A 23,150-nucleotide genomic window follows, 5' to 3' on the forward strand; every position below is an offset into this window, starting at 1 on the left:
CACCATCTTTAAATTTAATCAGATAATCACCTAATCCAAACTTACTAAAACAGATTCAGGTTTCTTGATCAGGCTTGTTGTGGTTCAAAGATCAGGTGTATTTTAACTCATCTGGTGCAGATTTCAACACCAAGCAAGTCCACATTTGGCATACGGAGAGCACCTTGATAGTAGATATATACAGCTTGCATTTTTAAATACTTGAAAATTTCAAAATATAAACAACACATTGAATCCAACACTTGTCTTAGGGCAGACAAGAATAGTGACAGGGTCTGTGATAGGGCAGGACCGAACCGTTGGGGAATCTGCAAGAGTAGTCGAAATAGTTTGAGGAGTCTGCAGTAGTACAGGCTAGAATAGCTGACGGCTCTGTGTCAGGGCACACCAGAACAGCAGAGGAGAGCACGACTTTTGCCAGAAGCAGTACGTCTACGTTTAATGGAGAGATCACATCCTTTGAAGAAATGATAATTGATTAAAGAAAATTGGCCGAAAAGAATGACAGATGCGCTGTTATTCTGAAATCAAGAGAAAGTAAGTAAAGCTTAAGTGTTTCAAAAAGTACTGAAATTAGGAATCCACCTTATAGCGTACCTGACAGATGGCTGTCCAGCTGCCTCTTGAAGGTCTCTAGTGTGGGAGAGCCCACAACCTCCCTAAGTAACTGGTCCCATTGTCGTACTGCTCCAATAGTCAGGAAGTTTTTCCTGATGTCCAGCCGGAATCTGGCTTCATTTAACTTGAGCCCATTATTCCGTGTCCTCCACTGTGGGAGGGTCGAGAAGAGATCCTGGCCCTCCTCTGTGTGACAACCTTTCAAGTCCTTGAAGAGCGTTATCATCTCTAACTTCAGCCTTCTCTTCTCAAGCCTAAACAGCTGTATTTTGAAAGAGTTACCATATACTCTTAATTTTTGTGAACCACCCAGAGAGCTTCGGCTATTGGGCGGTATAGAAATGTCATAAATAAATAAACAAGGAAGAAATCTCCCATGTTATTCTTTTAACAATTTTGGCCTTGTTGGCTTGTGTCACATTATACTTTTTTGGGGGGTGGGTGGGTGGAATTAAACGAAAAACAAACCACCCCGGCCAAACCCTTAATAACATTTGAAAGCCACCAGCAACCTTTTGAAAAAATATAACAGACACATTTTTCTACCAAAGCATGATCCTTTAACAGAAGACTAGGCAAAGATTTTATTCTCTGGAAAATATTTAAGCTGAGCTCACAGAAGATAAGACATTTTACATTAAAAGAAAAGAGAGGGAGGGAGATACGGATGGTGGGAACCTCTTAACGTGTGCTTATACCAAAGACAGCAATACAGCACTCCAAAGCCGACGTTTCCTACATAGGGTGACCATATGAAAGGGAGGATAGGGCTCCTGTATCTTTAACAGTTGTATTGAAAAGGAAATTTCAGAAGGTGTCATTTGTCTGTATGAGGAACCTGGTGAAATTTTCTCTTCATCACAACAGTTAAAACTACAGGTGCCCTGCCCTCTTAGAATCATAGAATCATAGAATAGCAGAGTTGGAAGGGGCCAACAAGGCCATCGAGTCCAACCCCCTGCTCAATGCAGGAATCCACCCTAAAGCATCCCTGACAGATGTTTGCCCAGCTGCCTCTTGAAGGTCTCTAGTGTGGGAGAGCCCACAACCTCACCAGGCAACTGATTCCATTGTTGTACTGCTCTAACAGTCAGGAAGTTTTTCCTGATGTCCAGCCGGAATCTGGCTTCCTCTAACTTGAGCCCGTTATTCCGTGTCCTGCACTCTGGGAGGATCGAGAAGAGATCCTGGCCCTCCTCTGTGTGACAACCTTTGAAGTATTTGAAGAGTGCTCTCATGTCTCCCCTCAGTCTTCTCTTCTCCAGCCTAAACATGCCCAGTTCTTTCAGTCTCTCTTCATAGGGTTTTGTTTCCAGACCCCTGATCATCCTGGTTGCCCTCCTCTGAACACGCTCCAGCTTGTCTGCATCCTTCTTGAATTTTGGAGCCCAGAACTGGACGCAATACTCTAGATAAGACCTAACCAGGGCCGAATAGAGAGGAACCAGTACTTCACGTGATTTGGAAGCTATACTTCTATTAATGCAGCCCAAAATAGCATTTGCCTTTCTTGCAGCCATATCACACTGTTGGCTCATATTCAGCTTGTGATCTACAACAATTCCAAGATCCTGAGCCAAGTATCCCCCATCTTGTAACCATGCATTTGGTTTCTTTTTCCTGGGTGTATTAATTGGCATTTATCCCAATTCAATTTCATTCTGTTGTTTTCAGCCCAGCACTCCAGCCTTTCAAGATCACTTTGAAGTTTGTTTCTGTCTTCCAGGGTATTAGCTATCCCACCTAATTTTGTGTCATTAGCAAATTTGATCAGCGTTCCCTTCACCTCCTCCTCCAAATCATTAATAAAAATGTTGAAGAGCAAATCTCATCACTCTAGTATAGCTCCTGCACCTTTAACTGTGATGTTGAAGACAGAATTTCATCAAGTTCACCATATATACAAATGACACCTGCTGAAATTCCCTTTTCAATACAACTGTTAAGGATACAGGCGCCCTGTCCTCTTTTTCATAGGGTCACCCTATTCCTACACAAAGCCTCCCTTGGAGTAGAGCTTCGTTTGTTCTAGGGGGCTTGTGCAGGAGAAGCAATCTGGGTTTGGCATTATCAGAGGTTGCTGAGGGGGAGGATGCCGGGCTCCCGGCCCAGCCACCTGGGCAGCGAAAACTGAGGAGCTGAGGATGGCGAATAGATGCAGCGGCCATGGACTTTCCTTGGCAGCACTGCTGGCCTCCTGTGGCGACTCCCTCCTCCTCGTAAGGTGCTTCTTCTTCTCATCCTCCTCATGCTGCCCACGGCTCTGGCACTCGTTCTCCCGCCGCCGTGCCTCCTGCTTCCGCCCCGCAGAGCAGCCTCGCTATGCAGCTCAGCCAGTCTTTAGCGCGCTCTTGAATCACGCGGCTGGTCTTGCTGGAAGTTTTGCAAGACTTCCTACTCCCTGTGAATGCTGGCTGGGCAGCCGGGAAACAAGGCTGCAGAGCAGCTGCCTGGCTGGGCGCCCCCAGTACCACCGGAGTGCGCGCCCATAGCAGAGTTCGGGCCAGAGCAGCGGAGCCTCGCTTGTCCTCTCTCCCTCAAGTTGCTCACTGTGCAGTCGGGGCAAACATGGCTGCGGCGGATTAGGGGGTTCAGTTGAACCCCTTGAACCTGTTGTCTGCACACCAATGAGGACAGGGCTCCTGTATCCTTAACAGATGCACAGAAAGGGGAATTTCAGTAGGTGCCATTTGTATTGAGCAGGGGGTTGGACTCAATGGCTTTGTAGGCCCCTTCCAACTCTGCTATTCTATGATTCTATATATGGGGAACCTGCTGAAATTCCCTCTTCATCACAGAAGTTGAAGCTGCAGGAGCTATACGAGAGTGAGCAGATTTAAAAGAGGGCAAAGCTCCTGCAGTTTTAACTGTTGGGATGAAGAAGGAATTTCACCAGGTTCTCCATATATGCAAATGGCACCTGCAGAAATTCCCTTTTCTATGCAACTGTTAAAGATACAGGAGCCCTGTCCTCCTTTTCACAGGGTCACCCTCCTTAACCTCTCTCTTTTTAGGGCATCTAGTCATGTTTAGAGTTCTGAAGGGCACCAGGTTGGGGGACGCTGTTCTGCAGCAAGGGCAGGCAGAAGGATGGAGGGCTCCCATGCAGGAGGCTGCATTACGCACTCAAAGGGGAAACGGCTGTGGATCCCACAAAGCCCCCAGGAGCAGATGGGGCGGCGATGCTGCAGGGGGGATAAAAGCCCCCCCCCCCGTGGAAAAGCCCCCTTCCCAGGTCCGTGTCTCTGCCAGGATCCTCTGCGGCTCTCTAGTGCTGCCTCCACCAAAGGGTTAAAGAGGAGGAGAGGGGGCTGGCTCCTAGAGAGGCCCATAAGGAGCCCAGGCTGGATGAGGCCCCTCCCTTCCTGCCCCACACTTCCGCCTCCCCACATTGCAAAGGAGCCTGGGATTCTCCCCCTGCTTCTGCGAGCCTCGTGTTTCCGCTGCCTGCAGCCTCTTTTCCCCTGCAAAGGAGCCGGTGAGAGCAGATTGCAAGGGGGTCCCGGGGGGGGGGCAGAGGAAGGAGCCCCCCAGGGCAGGGGGTGCAGGTTTGGGACAGGGGGTGGGTGGGAAGAGAGAGGGAGCCCCGAGCCCTCCCCAGGGGATTGACCCACTTGGGGCCCCTCCAGGGAGACCCCCGCCTTGCACCTCCTTCCCCTCCCCATAACTAGGGGATCTCGGAAGGGAAGGCTGGAGAAAGGGGGGGGTCTGGGAGGAACCCAAGAGGAAAGGTCCCGGGTGGGGAGGAGGAATGTCCCACCTGCAGGCTAAAGGCTGCCCTGGTGTCCTGTTTGCATTGCATTTTTTGTTTTGTTTCCTCTCCAAGATTGAAACCTTGTGAATAAGTAAAATTAACACGTCACTTTGGTCACGAGGCCTTCGAAATAAAACCTGGGGTGCTTTTGTTTATTAAGAAGGGAGCCTGCTGTTGGTTTTAGTACGTCCCTCTTTGAAGTATTAAGTGAGCCCGAAGTTCACATCCTGAGAACGGGGAGAAATCGCTGTTACTCTGGTGCAATTTTGGGGTTCAAGTGCTGGGAGCAGGGAGGGCTTAGAAGGGAGCCATGAGATGCATTGGGAGAGAAACTGGTTCATCAGCAGACCTCTTATTTCCAGGAGGGCCGAAGGTTTTCCTTTCTGGAGCCTGAGATGGACTCAGACCTGCTCTCAATGCAGGATCGTGAACAAGAGGCCTCCATGAGAAGAAGTTTGAATGTGTGTTTTACTCCTCACGGTTAAAGACTCCCTGAGTCCAGAATGTTTTTTTATGTATTTAATTTTTTTTTATTTCCTAACAGCACATAGACAAACGTTACATATACTAAAAACATTTAAGGGTGAGGTTAAAGTACATATTTTTGCCCTCTTCATGTCAAAAATGCCCATTAATTCGTTAATGACCATTTATATATCAATCTAATTCAGTTTTTCTTATACTTTATCTAAGTCTCATACATTGGATTCACAGATTTATGGTTCTTTCCTCTCTTTGCCCATCTGATTAATAAAATCCACGAACAAATAGATCACTTTTCTCTGCCTCTTTCAGATATTCTATCAAAGGTTTCCATTCCAACATAAACATAATAGCTGTTGACCTTTCTCTCATTATCGCTGTAAGTTTTGGCATCTCTGCAAGATGCAGAATGTTCCTTCTATCCTGATATGACCGAACATTCTCCTTCCCTCTTTATTGTTTACTACAACTTATTAGATTGTAAGCCTATGTGGCAGGGTCTTGCTATTTACTGTGTTATCTGTACAGCACCATGTACATTGATGGTGCTATATAAATAAATAATAATAATAATAATAATAATAATAATAATAATAATGCCATGAGAGATAGTTTAGACTATACTGTTATGCGGTTGAAAGCTTTTCAAAGAACTGGGCACGTTTAGCATTGAGGAGAGACGTGATAGCACTCTTCAAATACCTGAAAGGGTGTCACACAGAGGAGGGCCAGGATCTCTTCTCCATCCTCCCAGAGTGCAGGACACGGAATAATGGGCTCAAGTTAAAGGAAGCCAGATTCCAGCTGGACATCAGGAAAAACTTCCTGACTGTTAGAGTAGTACGACAATGGGACCAGTGACCTAGGGAGGTTCTGGGCTCTCCCACACTAGAGGCCTTCAAGGGGCAGCTGGACAACCATCTGTCAGGGATGCTTTAGGATAGATTCCTGCATGGAGCAACGGGTTGGACTCGATGGCCTTGTAGACCCCTTCCAACTCTACTATTCTATGATCATTGCATCTATCTACTTTGGACTGGTGGAAGTTTAACTAGAGCTCAATAGCAATTCAACTGCTGCTAGTTGGTTCTGACACTCTTTACACATTGTTTTCTGACACGCCTTAGGAGGAGCTAAACTGCAGTGTGTTTTGCAGAGTGTACACATGTATAGCTTTGTAAATCATTGTGTGTTTCACATTTTGCTTCCGTTTGTGACGTCCTTCTGCATTTACTTCCCTTATAAACCTTCTCACCGGGAGCCCTGTAGAACTTGCTGTTTGTGGATTGGTGGAGCCGGGCCACCCCACTCGCTTGAGTTGGGGGGATAAGTTAAGTCAGTTTCCAGTTTATGGTCTCTATATATTTGAGGAAGGGTCACTGGGAACCGGTGGGAGGGGGCAGCTGGGTTGGGAATTTTAACCAGGTCTACCTTATGTGCCTCCTTCACAAGCTCTGTTTTAATTCCTACAGCGCAGTCCCTGCCTCAAAGGAGAAATTGGCAGCCAAGGCAGGAGACTGTTTCGAGTCCTGGTTGGAGCAGAGATGGAGAAGAGCGTGAAGATGGAAGAGCAATCCTTTGCAGGCCCTGAACCAGAAATCGTCTCCTGCAACATCCAGGAAGGGAGCAGTGCAGAGCCCTGGGAAGGAAGAGTGCAGCAGGACCAGCCTGGGAGCAACACCTGCTCAGACGTGGAGCTTCAGCCCTTCAGGAACTTGTGCTATCAGGAGGCCGTGGGGCCCCGAAGAGTTTGCAGCCATCTCCACCACCTTTGCCGCCAGTGGCTGAAGCCAGAAAAGCACACGAAAGCTCAGATGCTGGACCTGGTGGTCCTGGAGAAGTTCCTGGCTGTCCTGCCCCAGGAGATGGTGAGCTGGGTCAGAGAATGCGGAGGGGAGAGCAGTTCCCAGGCGGTGGCCCTGGCAGAAGGCTTCCTCCTGAGTCAGGCAGAGGACCAAGAGCAGGTGAGAGCATTTCATCTTGATAACTTACAGGGACTGTGTCCTTAATACTTATCTCAACTTTATTTTATGTGTCCTTTAAGGGATGCCCCAATTTGCAATGGTCCAACCCCCAAGTATAGTTGCTCTTCATGTGTAGAGCAGGCCCCCATTGGAGGATAGTTAAGCTAATACTGGATGGTTAAAATACGCAGTTCCCTACCAGAGGACATAGTGATGTCCACCAATTTAGATGGTTTAAAATGGGGGTTAGACAAATTCCTGGAGGAGAAGGCTGTGAATGGCTACTAGTCCTGATGGCTATATCCTACCTCCAGGTGATGGACCACTGTCGGGAGAGAATGCTGGACTAGACGGGCCCTTATTCTGATCCAGAATGGCTCTTCTTAGTTTCTCATGACGACAGGAGAAGTGAATGGGTTTGTGAAGTTCTGGGGAAGGAGGGGATCCTTCTTCAACTGGTGTCAGAGTCCTCCCAACAGAACAGGGGTAGCATTTGTAGATGCCAAACTGCTGTGTTTTCAGTGAAAAATGCTGGATTTCAGGGTTGAACTTTTAGCCCCCTGACAAAGACACAAGTTCCTGTGCTGTGTGGCTTGGATGGCAGATCAACTTTAGAATGAGACCTGAAAGGTAAAGCGATTGGGAAATGCTGCCCTTGGCCTTGACCTGAGCCGTTTCTTTCCTTCTCTAATCCCTCTTCTCTGCCTGGGATCCTCCCTCCTGCTCCAGGTCCAGGGGATGTTGGCCAGAGCACCCACAGATTTCCCTGAGGCAGAGAAGGCTCCTCCAGGCATCACACAGAGGCCGCTGGACGGGTGGATCTTGCAGGAGGGTGACGGAGGACCCTCCTCACTGGGTAAGGATTAGTGGACGTATTTTCCCATGGTTCCCCTCCCTCTATTACGCCTGAAGTGCATGAGCTGTCTTAATGTTCTCCTTGAGCCTGATTTTGCTGGGGGAGATACTCAAAAAGGAAATGTTGTTTAGTAACGTTGTTTGAGGGTATCAGACCCACTCTGGCCCGCTTCCCAGAGTGGCTCTTACACACTCAACAACTAAGGTCCTCCTCCAGGTGCCTACTCAGAGGGAAGATCGGAGGATAACAACAAGGGAGAGGCCTTCTCTGTGGTGGCCCCCCAACTGTGGAAAAATCTCCCCAATGTGGTTCACGTGGCACCGACATTGTTACCTTTTCAGTGCCAGGTCAAGCAATATGTAATTCACAATATGTAATTAATTAGCCTGGGTCTGTTTTTTTAGGGTCATAGTTTTAAAACTTGTTATAGTAGTTTTATATGTATGTGTATATTGTATGTTTTCACAGTTTTAAATATTTGGATATTGTTTCTAAGTGCTTCGGCTCTGGTATGGTAAACAAATGCAATCAATAAATAAACACTGAAAATAATCAATGAAAATGGGAATAGTTAAGAAAATTAACTTACCTTCTCACCTTCCCACCTTCCTTACCTTCCTCACAGGGAGCAAAACAACCTGCAGAGGAAGTGAACTGATCCTGGGGGGTCCTTCAGGGCCTCGTTCGCTTGGTGGTGGAGCGGAAGCAGTTTCTGCACAGCCTGGGCAGGTAGGGGAGTCCTGGGGGCCTCCGTCTCCTGCACATCTCTTTGGTCCTGGAAGAACCTGCCCCTTTAGCCTTTGCTCTTCTCCAAGATGGCTGCTAGGAAGGCCTTGAATGTCACTCACAATGCTTTGGCATTCAGAAAGAGGACCTCACCATCCTTGTCTTCATGGATTGCTACATAAAGCTTAAAGAGAACATCATTTCTTCTGCTGCTTTCAGGGTCTGGTGACCTTTGAGGAGGTGGCCGTGCATTTCTCGGAGGAGGAGTGGGCTCTGCTGGGTCCAGGCCAGAGGACTCTGCACAAAGAAGTCATGGAGGAGAATCGTGAGATCCTGGCCTCTCTGGGTAAGGAATGGGATTCCTCTGGGTACGTCTTCCTCTCTGCCTTCTTGCCAGATCCTGGAAAGTGGAATTTCAGCTCTTCTTTCCTTGTGTCAGTGAAGCCCATTGATGGCCTTGCTTAAACAGTAATTGCATCTGCATAAAATTGAAGATGTTACATATATTATCTTAATGGTCTCCATGGAAGAGAGAAGAGTTAAGCCTTTTCACAAGACAGGTCTGGACAGCTAGACATTTAAAATAACCATTAGGGTTGAATTCCCACTTTCAAGTTCCCAGTTATATGATCAGCTAGGAGGAAATGGCAGATTTTATGTGTATTTTATTTTTACAGTATTTTATGTTATTTATTTATTCTCTCAACTACTTTATATGAGTTATTCCAAATAAATGAAAGCATTGTTTGGCAGTCTAGTTCTCAGTTCTATTGGTCATCAGGATATTTAATATGTTTAGAAGGATCTGCCTCACCACGATTATTTCTTTTTTATCCTGTGAATCAAATCAGCAACCATTTGTGTTGTTTCAAGACGATTTCTGTGTTTATACTTGCAGGGGATCACAGGGAGAGCAAGAAAAATGGCCTACACCAGAGAAGGAAAACTGAAACTGAAGAGAAGAGGGAATCCATTTCTTTTGAAGGATCAGACGTCTGTGTAACTCCAATACTAGAAGCACGAAGTAAAAAGAACATTCGTAAAAGGAAGAAACAGACTAAAACTCAGAAGATCCATTCTAACAAATATCAAAGGTTTCAATGCTTAGTGTGTGAAAAACAATTCACTTTCCACTCACAACTTAACTTACATCAAAGAATTCACACTGGGGAGGAGCCCCATAAATGCTTAGAATGCGGGAAGACCTTTGCTCACAGGACAAGCTTTAACAGGCATCAAGTAATTCACACTGGAGAGAAGCCCTATAAATGCTTAGAGTGCGGGAAGAGCTTTGCTCACAGCAGTAGCCTTAAGCTGCATCAACGAATTCACACTGGGGAGAAGCCCTATAAATGCTTAGAGTGCGGGAAGAGCTATACTAACATCATGCACCTTAAGCAGCATCAACGAATTCACACTGGGGAGAAGCCCTATAAATGCTTAGAATGCGGTAAGAGCTTTGCTCAGAGCAGCAGCCTTAAGCAGCATCAAAGAATTCACACTGGGGAGAAGCCCTATAAATGCTTAGGATGCGGTAAGAGCTTTGCTCGGAGCAGCAGCCTTAAGCAGCATCAAAGAATTCATACTGGGGAGAAGCCCTATAAATGCTTAGAGTGTGGGAAGACCCTTGCTCGGAGCACACACCTTAAGCAGCATCAACGAATTCACACTGGGGAGGAGCCCTATAAATGCTTAGAATGTGGGAAGAGCTTTGGTTACAGCACAGACCTGAAGCGGCATCAAAGAATTCACACTGGGGAGAAGCCCTATAAATGCTTAGAATGTGGGAAGAGCTTTGTTTACAGCACAGACCTGACGCGGCATCAAAGAATTCACACTGGGGAGGAGCCCTATAAATGCTTAGAATGTGGGAAGAGCTTTGCTCACAGCACAAGCTTTAAGCTGCATCAAAGAATTCACACTGGGGAGAAGCCCTATAAATGCTTAAAGTGTGGGAAGACCTTTGCTCGGAGCACAAATCTTAAGCAGCATCAACGAATTCACACTGGGGAGAAGCCCTGTAAATGCTTAGAGTGCGGGAAGAGCTTTGTTCTGAGCTCATCCCTGAAGCAGCATCAAAGAATTCACACTGAGGAAAAGCCCTGTAAATGCTTAGAATACGGGAAGAGCTTTGATCTGAGCTCACACCTTAAGCAGCATCAATGAATTCACACTGGGGAGAAGCCCTACAAATGCTTAGAGTGTGGAAATACCTTTGTTCAGAGCTCACACCTTAAGCAGCATCAACGAATTCACACTGGGGGGAAGCCCTATAAATGTTTAGTATGAGGGAAGAGATTTGCTCTGAGCTCACACCTTAAGCTGCATCAACGAATTCACACTGGGGAGAAGCCCTATAAATGCTTTGAGTGTGGGAAGAACTTTGCTCTGAGCACACACCTTAAGCTACATCAAGGAATTCACACTGGGCAGAAGCGCTATAAATGCTTAGAATGTGGGAAGACGTTTGTTCTGAGCTCACACCTTAAGCAGCATCAACGAATTTACACTGGGAAGAAGCCCTATAAAGGCTTAGAGTGTGGGAAGAGCTTTGCTCAGAGCACAGTCCTTAAGCAGCATCAAAGAATTCACACTGGGGAGAAGTCCTATGAATGCTTAGAATGCGGGAAGAGCTTTGCTCACAGAACAAGCCTTAAGCTGCATCAAGGAATTCACACTGGGAAGAAGCCGTATAAATGCTTAGAATGCGGGAAAACTGTTCTGAGCTCATACCTTAAGCGGCATCAAAGAATTCACACTGGGGAGAATCCCTATAAATGTGTAGTGTAGCATTTAAGCATCATAGAATAGTAGAGTTGGAAGGGGCCTATAAGGCCATGGAATCCAACCCCCCATGCTCAATGCAGGAATCCACCCTAAAACATACCTGACTGAAGGTTGTCCAGCTGCCTCTTGAATGACTCTAGTGTGGGAGAGCCCACAACCTCCCTACGTAACTGGTTCCATTGTCATACTGTTCTAACAAGATGCTTTTCCTGATGTACAGCTGGAATCTGCTTTCCTGTAACCTGCACTCTGGTAGGATCGAGAAGAGATCCTGGCCCTCCTCTGTGTGACAACCTTTCAAGTCATTGAAGAGTGTTATCATGTTTCCCCTCAATCTTCTCTTCTCCATGCTAAACATTCCCAGTTCTTGCAGTCTCTCCTCATAGGGTTTTGTTTCCAGACCCCTGATCACCCTCTGAATATGCTCAAGCTTGTCTGCATGCTTCCTGGAGTGTGTTGTGCAGAACTGGGCGCAATACTCAAGATGTGGCATAGCCAGGGCTGAACAGAGGGGAATCAATACCTCATGCGATTTTGATTCTTTTAAAGCAGCCCAAAATAGCATTTGCTTTTTTTGCAACCACATCACACTGTTCGCTCATATTCAGCTTGTTATCTACAACAATTCCAAGATCTTTCTCGTTTGTAGTATTGCTGAGTCAAGTATCCCCTCTCTTGTAAATGTGCATATTTTTTTCTTTTCCTAGGTGTTGAATGTGGCATTTATCCCTATTAAATTTCATTCTGTTGTTTTCTGCCCAGCACTCCAGCCTATCAAGATCATTTTGAAGTTTGTTAATCGGAATATTATGATCAGAGCACTTTGTCAAAAGCTTTGCTGAAGTCAAGATATATTACATCCACATCATTTCCACAGTCCACAAGGGAGATTACCCGATCAAAAAGTGAGATCAGATTAGTCTAACAGAATTTGTTCTTGACAAAATCCCTGTTGGCTTCTAGTAATCACTGCATTATTTTCAAGGTGCTTACTTACAGATTGACTTCTTTAGAATCTGCTCCAGAATTTCCCCTGGGTTGGATGTCAGACTGACTGGTTGGTAGTTCCCAGTTTAGCCCTCCTCCAGTCATACTTGTTTTTACCTCAATTTTAGAATTTCTGTAAACCGCCCAGAGAGCCCTGGTTATAGCTTCAGTCTCTCCACTGGGTTACTCTTTGGAGGGCTCTGATGACCCTTCATGGGTGGGAGAGTGTGTGCACTGGGTATGTCCACATGCCCTAGGGGACCTCATCCCCTTGCACCACATCTATTCAGTTGTTCACCAAGGTTAGGGTGAGTAGCAGTGCTGTGTTTCCTATCTGTTATTTATTTGCTTAGTATATGATTTCAGGTTGTGTTTGTGCATTTGGTGGGGCTACTGTTTTAAAAAACACTGGGAAAAGTCCGTTCAAACTAAGAAAGAGAAGTTTCCCAGTATCCCGTTACTAAGTATCCCGTTTTGCCTATCCCCTTCTCCAGCTTTGGGATTCGAGGATGCTTCATCAGGTGATCATGCCTGGGAGTTGAATCTGCCTCTCAGCACTTTAAAAAGGTACCTCTCCCGCTTTTTTAAACCCTATTTTTTAAAAAAAATTATAACAAGCGATCTGCACCACGCAGAGTGCTGAGAGTAGGCTCAAAATGACCCCCAGCCACGACTCTCTAAGCACAAGAAATTTCAGAAAGATAGCTTTAAAAACAACACAGTTATGCCCTAATCTTTTCCGCAATGCAATCCTATTGGAGAAATTATCCAAAACGGCGGGCAGATCGCTCCGCAAAAAGAGAAACCCTTCTCCTATGGCCGCTTCTCTTCACCATGCTTCTCCAGGACCCCGGTTCGCTTCTACTCTGCCTCTGGGCAAGGCGGAGCAGGCCAATTCGCTCCTGATTCTCCGTTCTGAGGAGAAGCGGAACACATCCTTAATAGACAGTGGTTCAGAGAGTTCTTCCGCTAGCTCCTTCATTACTCTAGGATGCAGTTTATCAGGCCCTGGAGATTTGAACTCATTCAAGGAAATTAGGTGTTCCTTGACCATTTGTTTATCAATCTCAGACTGCAATCAACTTGTGCTTCACTTTTTCTAGGGTGTCCATAGACCCGCTTTTGGGAGAAGACTGAGCCAAAGTAGGAATTGAGCACTTCAGCCTTTTCTTTGTCATCTGTTAATCAATTTGCCATCCTCATTAAGCAGTTGAACCACCATTTCTTTCCTCTGTCTTTTACTATTCACGTATCTGAAGAAAGCCTTTTTATTGCTTTTAGCATCTCTCGATAATCTCAGCTCATTCTGAGCTTTAGCCTTCCTGACGCCATTTCGGCACTTCTGCGCCACCTGTCTGTACTCTTCTTTTGTAGCCTGGCCTTCCTTCCACTTCCTATATGTATCCGTTTTTGTTTTCAGGTCATCTCTAAGCTTTTTGTGGAGCCACATTGGTTTCGTCTGTTGTCTTCTGTCTTTTCAACTTGTTGGAATTGTTTGTAACTGTGCCCTTAAAATTTCCTTTTTTAAAATACTCCCACCCATCCTTTACTCCTTTTCTCATTAGGGTTACTTGCCATGGGCCCTTACTTATCATAGTTCTGAGTTTATTAAAATCAGCTTTCCTAAAAACCAGAGTACGTGTATGGCTACACTCAGCTTTTGCTTCATTTAAAATCAAGAATTCAATTATGGTGTGTTCACTTTCCCCCAGAATTCCTGTAACTGGCACTTTATTCACCTAGCTGGTATAGGTAAGGAGCTATGGAGTAGTATAGCTAAAATTCCTAGAATGCTAACGCAAATTTTCTTGTGAGAGGTTTTTGTTGAATCAGTGAAATATATTTAACAAACGTGTACTTTCACAACAGCCATTATGTTGCACACATGCATATAGAGAGCACAAAAAATGATATATACAATGAAATTGATATTAACAGTAAATTCTGAATAATTGTGATATCCTCTCAAGTCAATAGTCCAATTACAATAACAACAGTACAAAAACAAGTTTCCAATACCAAGAGCAAATCAACAGTTGCAAGAACAAATCAAGACGGTAATTTCGGATTATACATTCCATTTCCAACACAATCTTCCTCTGTTGTATATCACTGTCTGTATTCTAGTACGCTGGTCCAACATTCAAACATCACATAAATCACTAAACAGTATTTAAACCGTCCAATTCAGACTGAATAATTACCTTTCTTGTTTGAGAATAGTGATGGCAATTGCTTTGTAGTCAAACTGTTGTCTTTTACTGAACTATATTGTAAAATAATAACTTATTAAATGTTATTTCCGCTGCTCGTGTTGTAAAAAACTTACCATGAGGAGATTTGTAACTTTCAACTCCTATGGAAAACTCTAATCGTTACCTTGCATAAAAGCTATAAATAAAAGTTACCTGCTACCTGTCCTTCCCCAGGGAGAATTAGGTGAAACAAACATAGCTATACATCGCACCTGATAAGAGCTGGTTGAATTGGAATCACACCAGGTTGGGGGATGCTGTTTTACAGCTCTGGATCCCACAAAGCCCCCAGGAGCAGAGGAGGCAGTAATGTTGCAGAAAGGATAAAAGACACACACACTCAGAAAAGCCCCCTTCCCAGATCTGCGGCTCTCTCATGTTGCTTCCATCCAAGGGTTAAAGAGGAGGAGAGGGGACTGGGTCCTAGAGCCAAGGCTGGATGAGGCCCCTCCTGTCCCACCCCACATTTCCTCCCCCACCCGTTGCAAAGGAGCCTGGGATTCTACTCCTACGTGCATCGTGTGTCCACCGCCTGCAGCCTCTTTTCCCCTGCAAAGGAGCCTGTGAATGCAGATTGCAAGGGGGTTCCTAGGGGGAGGGTGGTGGAAAGAGCCCCCCGGGGCAGGAGGACAGGTTTGGGGCAGGGAGTGGGTGGGAAGAGAGAGTGAGCCCCCCCTGCTTCCCCGGGGACTGACCCGTTTGAGGCCCCTCCAGGGAGACCCCTGCCTTGCACCTCCTTCCCTCCCCATAGTTAGGGAATCCGGGAAGGGAAGGAAGGAGAAAGGGAAGGGGCTGGCAGACACACAAGAGGAAAGGTGCCAGGTGGGGAGGAGGAATGTCGCCCCTGTGGGGAAAAGGCTGCCCTGGTGTCCAGTTTGCATTGCATTTTGTTTTGCTTTGTTTCATCTTCCTGCTTTAAACCTAATGAATAAGCAAAATTCATAACTCACTTTGGTCACGAGGCCTTTGAAATAAAACCTGGGGTGCTTTTGTTTATTAAGAAGGGAGCCTGCTGTTGGTTTTAGTACGTCCCTCTTTGATGTATTAAGTGAGCCTGATATTCACATCCTGAGAGCCCGGGAGAAATCGCTGTAATAATGCACTGGTAATAATGTTAAAGAATTTCACGGAGGAACTGAAGGGCAGATTAAGTCAATTATTAATAGAGAAAAATAAAATGAGATTAAAGGATTGGTTGAGAGAAATGAATACAAGAGAAGACATGGAAGAGGTTTTAAAAGATATAAAATTAACTTGGTTAGAGTATAGGCAATTAGAACAGTGGACTAAAAAGTGGGTAAGAGAAAATAGAGATGGTAGAGAATTGACGAAGTTTGAGGAACTAATAATTAAAAGAGAAAAATGTAAGGGAGGAAGTCCAGCCTTAAAAGGGTTAATGAGTGAAATATATAAAATATTACTGGAGAAAGGGTCGATGGACAGTTCAGGGAAAATGGTATGGGAGACAGATTTGAAAGTACAAATAAGACAACAGAGCTGGGAGGGACTTTGGAAACAAAGAGTGTTGAGAAATATGTCAGTGAGAATAAAAGAGAATTATTTTAAAATTATGTGCCTAACCCCGATTAGATTGAATAAGATAAATAATCAGCATTCAGCAAACTGTTGGAGAAGTTGTGGGGAACGTATTTACATATGTGGTGGGAATGCAAATATGTACAAAGATTGTGGAAGATGGTGTTTTTGGAGATTGAAGAAATTGTGGGAATGAAGATAGAACGAACACCAAAAAGTGCATTACTGTCTCTATTTGAAGATTTAAAATGTAAAAAAGAAACTAAGGAATTGATAACGAATTTGCTGACTGCAGCAAGATTATTATTATTTTTATTATTATTATTTATTTATATAGCACCATCAATGTACATGGTGCTGTCCAGAGTAAAACAGTAAATAGCAAGACCCTGCCGCATAGGCTTACATTCTAATAAAATCATAATAAAACAATAAGGAGGGGAAGAGAATGCAAACAGGCACCGGGTAGGGTAAACAGGCACTGGGTAGGGTAAAACTAACAGTATAAAGTCAGAACAAAATCAAGTTTTAAAAGCTTTAGGAAAAAGAAAAGTTTTTAGCTGAGCTTTAAAAGCTGCGGTTGAACTTGTAGTTCTCAAATGTTCTGGAAGAGCGTTCCAGGCGTAAGGGGCAGCAGAAGAAAATGGACGAAGCCGAGCAAGGGAAGTAGAGACTCCCATGAAGCTGATTGCTGGGGGATTCAGAACAGATATAAGGAAGTCCTTCACGCAATGCATGGAAGGACTATGCATGGAAAATGCATGGAAAACTATGGAACTCACAACCACAAGATGTAGCAATGGCCATGAATTTGGATGGTTTTGATTGTAGCTAGGAACTGGAAAATTCAAGGGGATTATTGTATTGAAGAATGGTATAAAGAAGTATGGGATATAGCTATTAATGATAAATTGACTTGTAATATTAAATGGAGAAGAGGTATAGCTAAAATAAATGATTTTGAAGGAATTTGGAAACAGTTCCTAATATTTGTGTTTTTTAAGGGAAGTGGGAAACCACCAGCAGAAGAAAGTATGAGATTTTGGAATCCGGAATGAGATCCTGAGGTGGGGGGTGCACTTATATGTTAAGTTTGATTATGTTATGTAGTTATGATAGTATGTATTCAACATCTATTCAACATTTATGTAGTATGTTGTTGTTGGTTTTTTTTGTATTGTAATGATGTAGATTTAATTAATGTAAAAAGCAACAAAATTTTTTTAAAAAAGATATTCACATCCTGAGAGCGGGGAGAAATCGCTGTTACTCAGGTCCCTGTTTGGGGTTCAAGTGTTGGGAGCAGGGAGGGCTTAGAAGGGAGCCATGTGATACATTGGGAGAGAAACTCTGGCTCACCAGCAGACCTGTTATTTCCTGGAGGGCCGAAGGTTTTCCTTTCTGGAGCCTGAGATGGACTCAGACCTGCTCTCAATGCAGGATCATGAACACCATGTACATTGATGGTGCTATATAAATAAATAAATAATAATAATAATAATAACAAGAGGCCTCCATGAGAAGAAGTTTCAATGTGTGTTTTACTCCTCACGGCTAGAGGCTCCCTGAGTCCAGAATGTTCCTTATAACCTTTTCTTTTTTACATTTAATTTTTTTATTTTCCAACAGCACATAGACAAACATTACATATAATACATACAAACAAAGGTATACATATAACAACTACAGTTACATTAAAAACATTTAAGGGTGAGCTTAAAGTACACTTTTCCCCCTCAAAAATGCCCATTAATTAGTTAATGACCATTTATATATCAATCTAATTCACTTTTTCTTATACTTTATCTAAGTCTCATACATTGGATTCACAGATTTATGGTTCTTTCCTCTCTTTGCCCATCTGAATAATAAAATCCATGAACAAATACATAATTTTTCTCTGCCTTTTTAAGATATTCTATCAAAGGTTTCCATTCCAACAAACATTATAGCTGTTGACCTTTTTCTCATTATCGCTGTAAGTTGACTGTGCTATATTTTCTCTGTGGGCAAGTATGGATTTGCTATGGGCAAATGCTTTCATTGGCTTTCATATGTCCTGCTTTTATGGATGAAGCGAGCCCTGCTGTTCACATCCTAAGAGCGGGTGGAAATCACTGTTCGCTTCCGCCCCTGTTTGGGGTTCAAGTGAAGGGAACAGAGAAGGCTTAGAACGGAGCCATGGGAGAGAAACTCTGGTTCATCATCAGATCTCTTATTTCCTGGAGGGCGAAAGTTTTCCTGCCTTGAGCCTGAGATGGAGGCCGTCCTTCTCTCAAAGCAGGGGTCAAGCTGTGGAACAGGAGACCACCATGAGAAGAAGTTGCCGTGTGTGTTTTACTCCACACGGCTTGCGGCTCCTTGGGTCCAAAATCTTCCTGTGTACCCTGATAAGGCCTCCCCTAACATTAGGGTGACCGTATGGAAAGGAGGACAGGCATAGGTGTGCGCAGCACATTTCATTTGGTGGTTCGGCCGGGGACATTTTTTTAAGGTAAACATTGATTGAATATACAGTAATAATGGACTTTTTTCATTCATCGAACAAACGAAATAAACGAAAACTGAAGTAAACTGGATTTTTTAAATTAACAAGTAATCTGTACTTTAAAAATACACAGTTTAAAATGGAGACTCATAATACTATTTTTTTGCTGTAGTGATAACCAGGCATATATAAAGATACAGATAATGACCTACTAAAACAGATTCAGGTTTCTTGATCAGGCTTGTTGTGGTTCAAAGATCAGGTGTATTTTAACTCATCTGGTGCAGATTTCAACACCAAGCAAGTCCACATTTGGCATACGGAGAGCACCTTGATAGTAGATATATACAGCTTGCATTTTTAAATACTTGAAAAATTCAAAATATAAACAACACATTGAATCCAACACTTGTCTTAGGGCAGACAAGAATAGTCACAGGGTCTGTGATAGGGCAGGACCGAACCGTTGGGGAATCTGCAAGAGTAGTCGAAATAGTTTGAGGAGTCTGCAGTAGTACAGGCTAGAATAGCTGACGGCTCTGTGTCAGGGCACACCAGAACAGCAGAGGAGAGCACGACTTTTGCCAGAAGCTGCACGTCTAGGTTTAATGGAGAGATCACATCCTTTGAAGAAATGATAATTGATTAAAGAAAATTGGCTGAAAAGAATGACAGATGCGCTGCTATTCTGAAATCAAGAGAAAGTAAGTAAAGCTTAAGTGTTTCAAAAAGTACTGAAATTAGGAATCCACCTTATAGCATACCTGACAGATGGCTGTGCAGCTGCCTCTTGAAGGTCTCTAGTGTGGGAGAGCCCACAACCTCCCTAGGTAACTGGTTCCATTGTCGTACTGCTCTAACAGTCAGGAAGTTTTTCCTGATGTCCAGCCGGAATCTGGCTTCCTGTAACTTGAGCCCGTTATTCGGTGTCCTCCACTGTGGGAGGGTCGAGAAGAGATCCTGGTCCTCCTCTGTGTGACAACGTTTCAAGTCCTTGAAGAGCGTTATCATCTCTCACTTCAGCCTTCTTTTCTCAATCCTAAACAGCTGTATTTTGAAAGAGTTACCACATACTCTTAATTTTTGTGAACCACCCAGAGAGCTTCGGCTATTGGGCGGTATAGAAATGTAATAAATAAATAAACAAGGAAGAAATCTCCCATGTTATTCTTTTAACAATTTTGGCCTTGTTGGCTTGTGTCACATTATACTTTTTTGGGGTGGGGGGTGGGGGGAATTAAACGAAAAACAAACCACCCCGGCCAAACCCTTAATAACATTTGATTCCTAAGCAAAGCCAGAACTATTATATAAGCATTTGTTTCCTAATTAGCTTGGTGCTTTTGGAAAATCAGAAGCAGGGTCTCACAAGCTTGACCAATGCCCTCTTCCATTTTCTGCATAGCGGTTAAGCGTATTATAACATTGCTTTTGTTTCTTTTTTAAAAAATGCAATTATATACACTTTTAATAAAACCTTTGGCCCATTGTGCTGTTTGAGCTTCCCTATTCCTTGAAGTGCCTTTCACAGACGTTCCCCGGCCTACGCAATTCACAGAACTGCAGCAGTTTCTCCCATTTTAGTGGTGGTAGTGGTTATTAAAAACAGTGTCATGCTGAAAAGTTACCAAAATACTTGTCAAATTAAAAACAAAAACAAAACACAGCTTTTTATCTCTCCCAAATTTGTGAGAATTGGGAACCTAATTACCACATATTAAGACTACCAGAGCGTATTAAAGAAAGCCACCAGCAACCTTTTGAAAAAATATAACAGACACATTTTTCTACCAAAGCATGATCCTTTAACAGAAGACTAGGCAAAGATTTTATTCTCTGGAAAATATTTAAGCTGAGCTCACAGAAGATAAGACATTTTACATTAAAAGAAAAGAGAGGGAGGGAGATACGGATGGTGGGAACCTCTTAACGTGTGCTTATCCCCAGGACAGCAATACAGCACTCAGAAAGCCGACGTTTCCTACATAGGGTGACCATATGAAAGGGAGGACACGGCTCCTGTATCTTTAACAGTTGTATTGAAAAGGAAATTTCACAAGGTGTCATTTGTCTGTATGAGGAACCTGGTGAAATTTTCTCTTCATCACAACAGTTAAAGCTACAGGTGCCCTGCCCTCATAGAATCATAGAATAGCAGAGTTGGAAGGGGCCTACAAGGCCATCGAGTCCAACCCCCTGCTCAATGCACCCTAAAGCATCCTGGACAGATGGTTGTCCAGCTGCCTCTTGAAGGCCTCTAGTGTGGGAGAGGCCACAACCTCACCAGGCAACTGATTCCATTGTCGTACTGCTCTAACAGTCAGGAAGTTTTTCCTGATGTCCAGCTGGAATCTGGCTTCCTTGAACTTGAGCCCGTTATTCCGTGTCCTGCACTCCTGGAAGATCGAGAAGAGATCCTGGCCCTCCTCTGTGTGACAACCTTTGCTATCATGTCTCCCCTCAATCTTCTCTTCTCCAGGCTAAACAGGCCCAGTTCTTTCAGTCTCTCTTCATAGGGCTTTGTTTCCAGACCCCTGATCATCCTGGTTGCCCTCCTCTGAACACGCTCCAGCTTGTCTGCATCCTTCTTGAATTGTGGAGCCCAGAACTGGATGCAATACTCTAGATGAGGCCTAACCAGGGCCGAATAGAGAGGAACCAGTACCTCATGTGATTTGGAAGCTATTAATGCAGGCTAAAATAGCATTTGCCTTTCTTGCAGCCATATCACACTGTTGGCTCCTATTCAGCTTGCAATCTACAACAATTCCAAGATCCTTCTCATTTGTAGTATTGCTGAGCCAAGTATCCCCCATCTTGTAACTGTGCATTTGGTTTCTATTTCCTAAATGTAGAACTTGGCATTTATCCCTGTTAAATTTCATCCTGTTTTCAGCCCAGCACTCCAGCCTTTCAAGATCACTTTGAAGTTTGTTTCTGTCTTCCAGGGTATTAGCTATCCCACCTAATTTTGTGTCATTAGCAAATTTGATCAGCGTTCCCTGCACCTCCTCGTCCAAATCATGAATAAAAATGTTGAAGAGCAAATCTCATCACTCTAGTATAGCTCCTGCACCTTTAACTGTGGTGTTGAAGACAGAATTTCATCAAGTTCACCATATATACAAATGACACCTGCTGAAATTCCCTTTTCAATACAACTGTTAAGGATACAGGCGCCCTGTCCTCTTTTTCATAGGGTCACCCTATTCCTACACAAAGCCTCCCTTGGAGTAGAGCTTCGTTTGTTCTAGGGGGCTTGTGCAGGAGAAGCAATCTGGGTTTGGCATTATCAGAGGTTGCTGAGGGGGAGGATGCCGGGCTCCCGGCCCAGCCACCTGGGCAGCGAAAACTGAGGAGCTGAGGATGGCGAATAGATGCAGCGGCCATGGACTTTCCTGTGGTTACTCCGTTCGCCTTGTAAGGTGCTTCTTCTTCTCATCCTCCTCATGCTGCCCACGGCTCTGGCACTCGTTCTCCCGCCGCCGTGCCTCCTGCTTCCGCCCCGCAGAGCAGCCTCGCTATGCAGCTCAGCCAGTCTTTAGCGCGCTCTTGAATCACGCGGCTGGTCTTGCTGGAAGTTTTGCAAGACTTCCTACTCCCTGTGAATGCTGGCTGGGCAGCCGGGAAACAAGGTTGCAGAGCAGCTGCCTGGCTGGGCGCCCCCAGTACCACCGGAGTGCGCGCCCGTAGCAGAGCTCGGGCCAGAGCAGCGGAGCCTCGCTTGTCCTCTCTCCCTCAAGTTGCTCACTGTGCAGTCGGGGCAAACATGGCTGTGGCGGATTAGGGGGTTCAGTTGAACCCCTTGAACCTGTTGTCTGCACACCAATGAGGACAGGGCTCCTGTATCCTTAACAGATGCACAGAAAGGGGAATTTCAGTAGGTGCCATTTGTATTGAGCAGGGGGTTGGACTCAATGGCCTTGTAGGCCCCTTCCAACTCTGCTATTCTATGATTCTATATATGGGGAACCTGCTGAAATTCCCTCTTCATCACAGAAGTTGAAGCTGCAGGAGCTATACGAGAGTGACCAGATTTAAAAGACGGCAAAGCTCCTGCAGCTTTAACTGTTGGGATGAAGAAGGAATTTCACCAGGTTCTCCATATATGCAAATAGCACCTGCAGAAATTCCCTTTTCTATGCAACTGTTAAAGATACAGGAGCCCTGTCCTCCTTTTCACAGGGTCACACTACTTAACCTCTCTCTTTTTAGGGCATCTAGTCATGTTTAGAGTTCTGAAGGGCACCAGGTTGGGGGACGCTGTTCTGCAGCAAGGGCAGGCAGAAGGACGGAGGGCTCCCATGCAGGAGGCTGCATTACGCACTCAAAGGGGAAATGGATGTGGATCCCACAAAGCCCCCAGGAGCAGATGGGGTGGCGATGCTGGGGGGGGGATAAAAGACCCCCTCTCTCTCCCCCCCCCCCCGTGGAAAAGCCCCCTTCCCAGGTCCGCTTCTCTGGCAGGAGTCTCTCCGTCTGCCTCGTGTTGACTCCATGCAAGGGTTAAAGAGGGTGAGAGGGGGCTGGCTCCTAGAGAGGCCCATAAGGAGCCCAGGCTGGATGAGGCCCCTCCCTTCCCGCCCCACACTTCCGCCTCCCCACATTGCAAAGGAGCCTGGGATTCTCCCCCTGCTTCTGCGAGCATCGTGTTTCCGCTGCCTGCAGCCTCTTTTCCCCTGCAAAAGAGCAGGTG

General features: G+C 44.9%; 2 pseudogenes; one reads left to right on the forward strand and one right to left on the reverse strand.

Moving 5' to 3' along the window:
* LOC134396278 (zinc finger protein 729-like) overlaps nucleotides 1-11,814 on the forward strand; it is a 50,220-nt pseudogene extending 38,406 nt beyond the window's left edge.
* Nucleotides 1-23,150, reverse strand: part of LOC134396487 (zinc finger protein 850-like) — a 637,841-nt pseudogene that overhangs the window by 419,427 nt on the left and 195,264 nt on the right.

The sequence above is a fragment of the Elgaria multicarinata genome, chromosome 3 (genome assembly GCF_023053635.1).
Source record: "Elgaria multicarinata webbii isolate HBS135686 ecotype San Diego chromosome 3, rElgMul1.1.pri, whole genome shotgun sequence".
Lineage (NCBI taxonomy): Eukaryota > Metazoa > Chordata > Lepidosauria > Squamata > Anguidae > Elgaria > Elgaria multicarinata.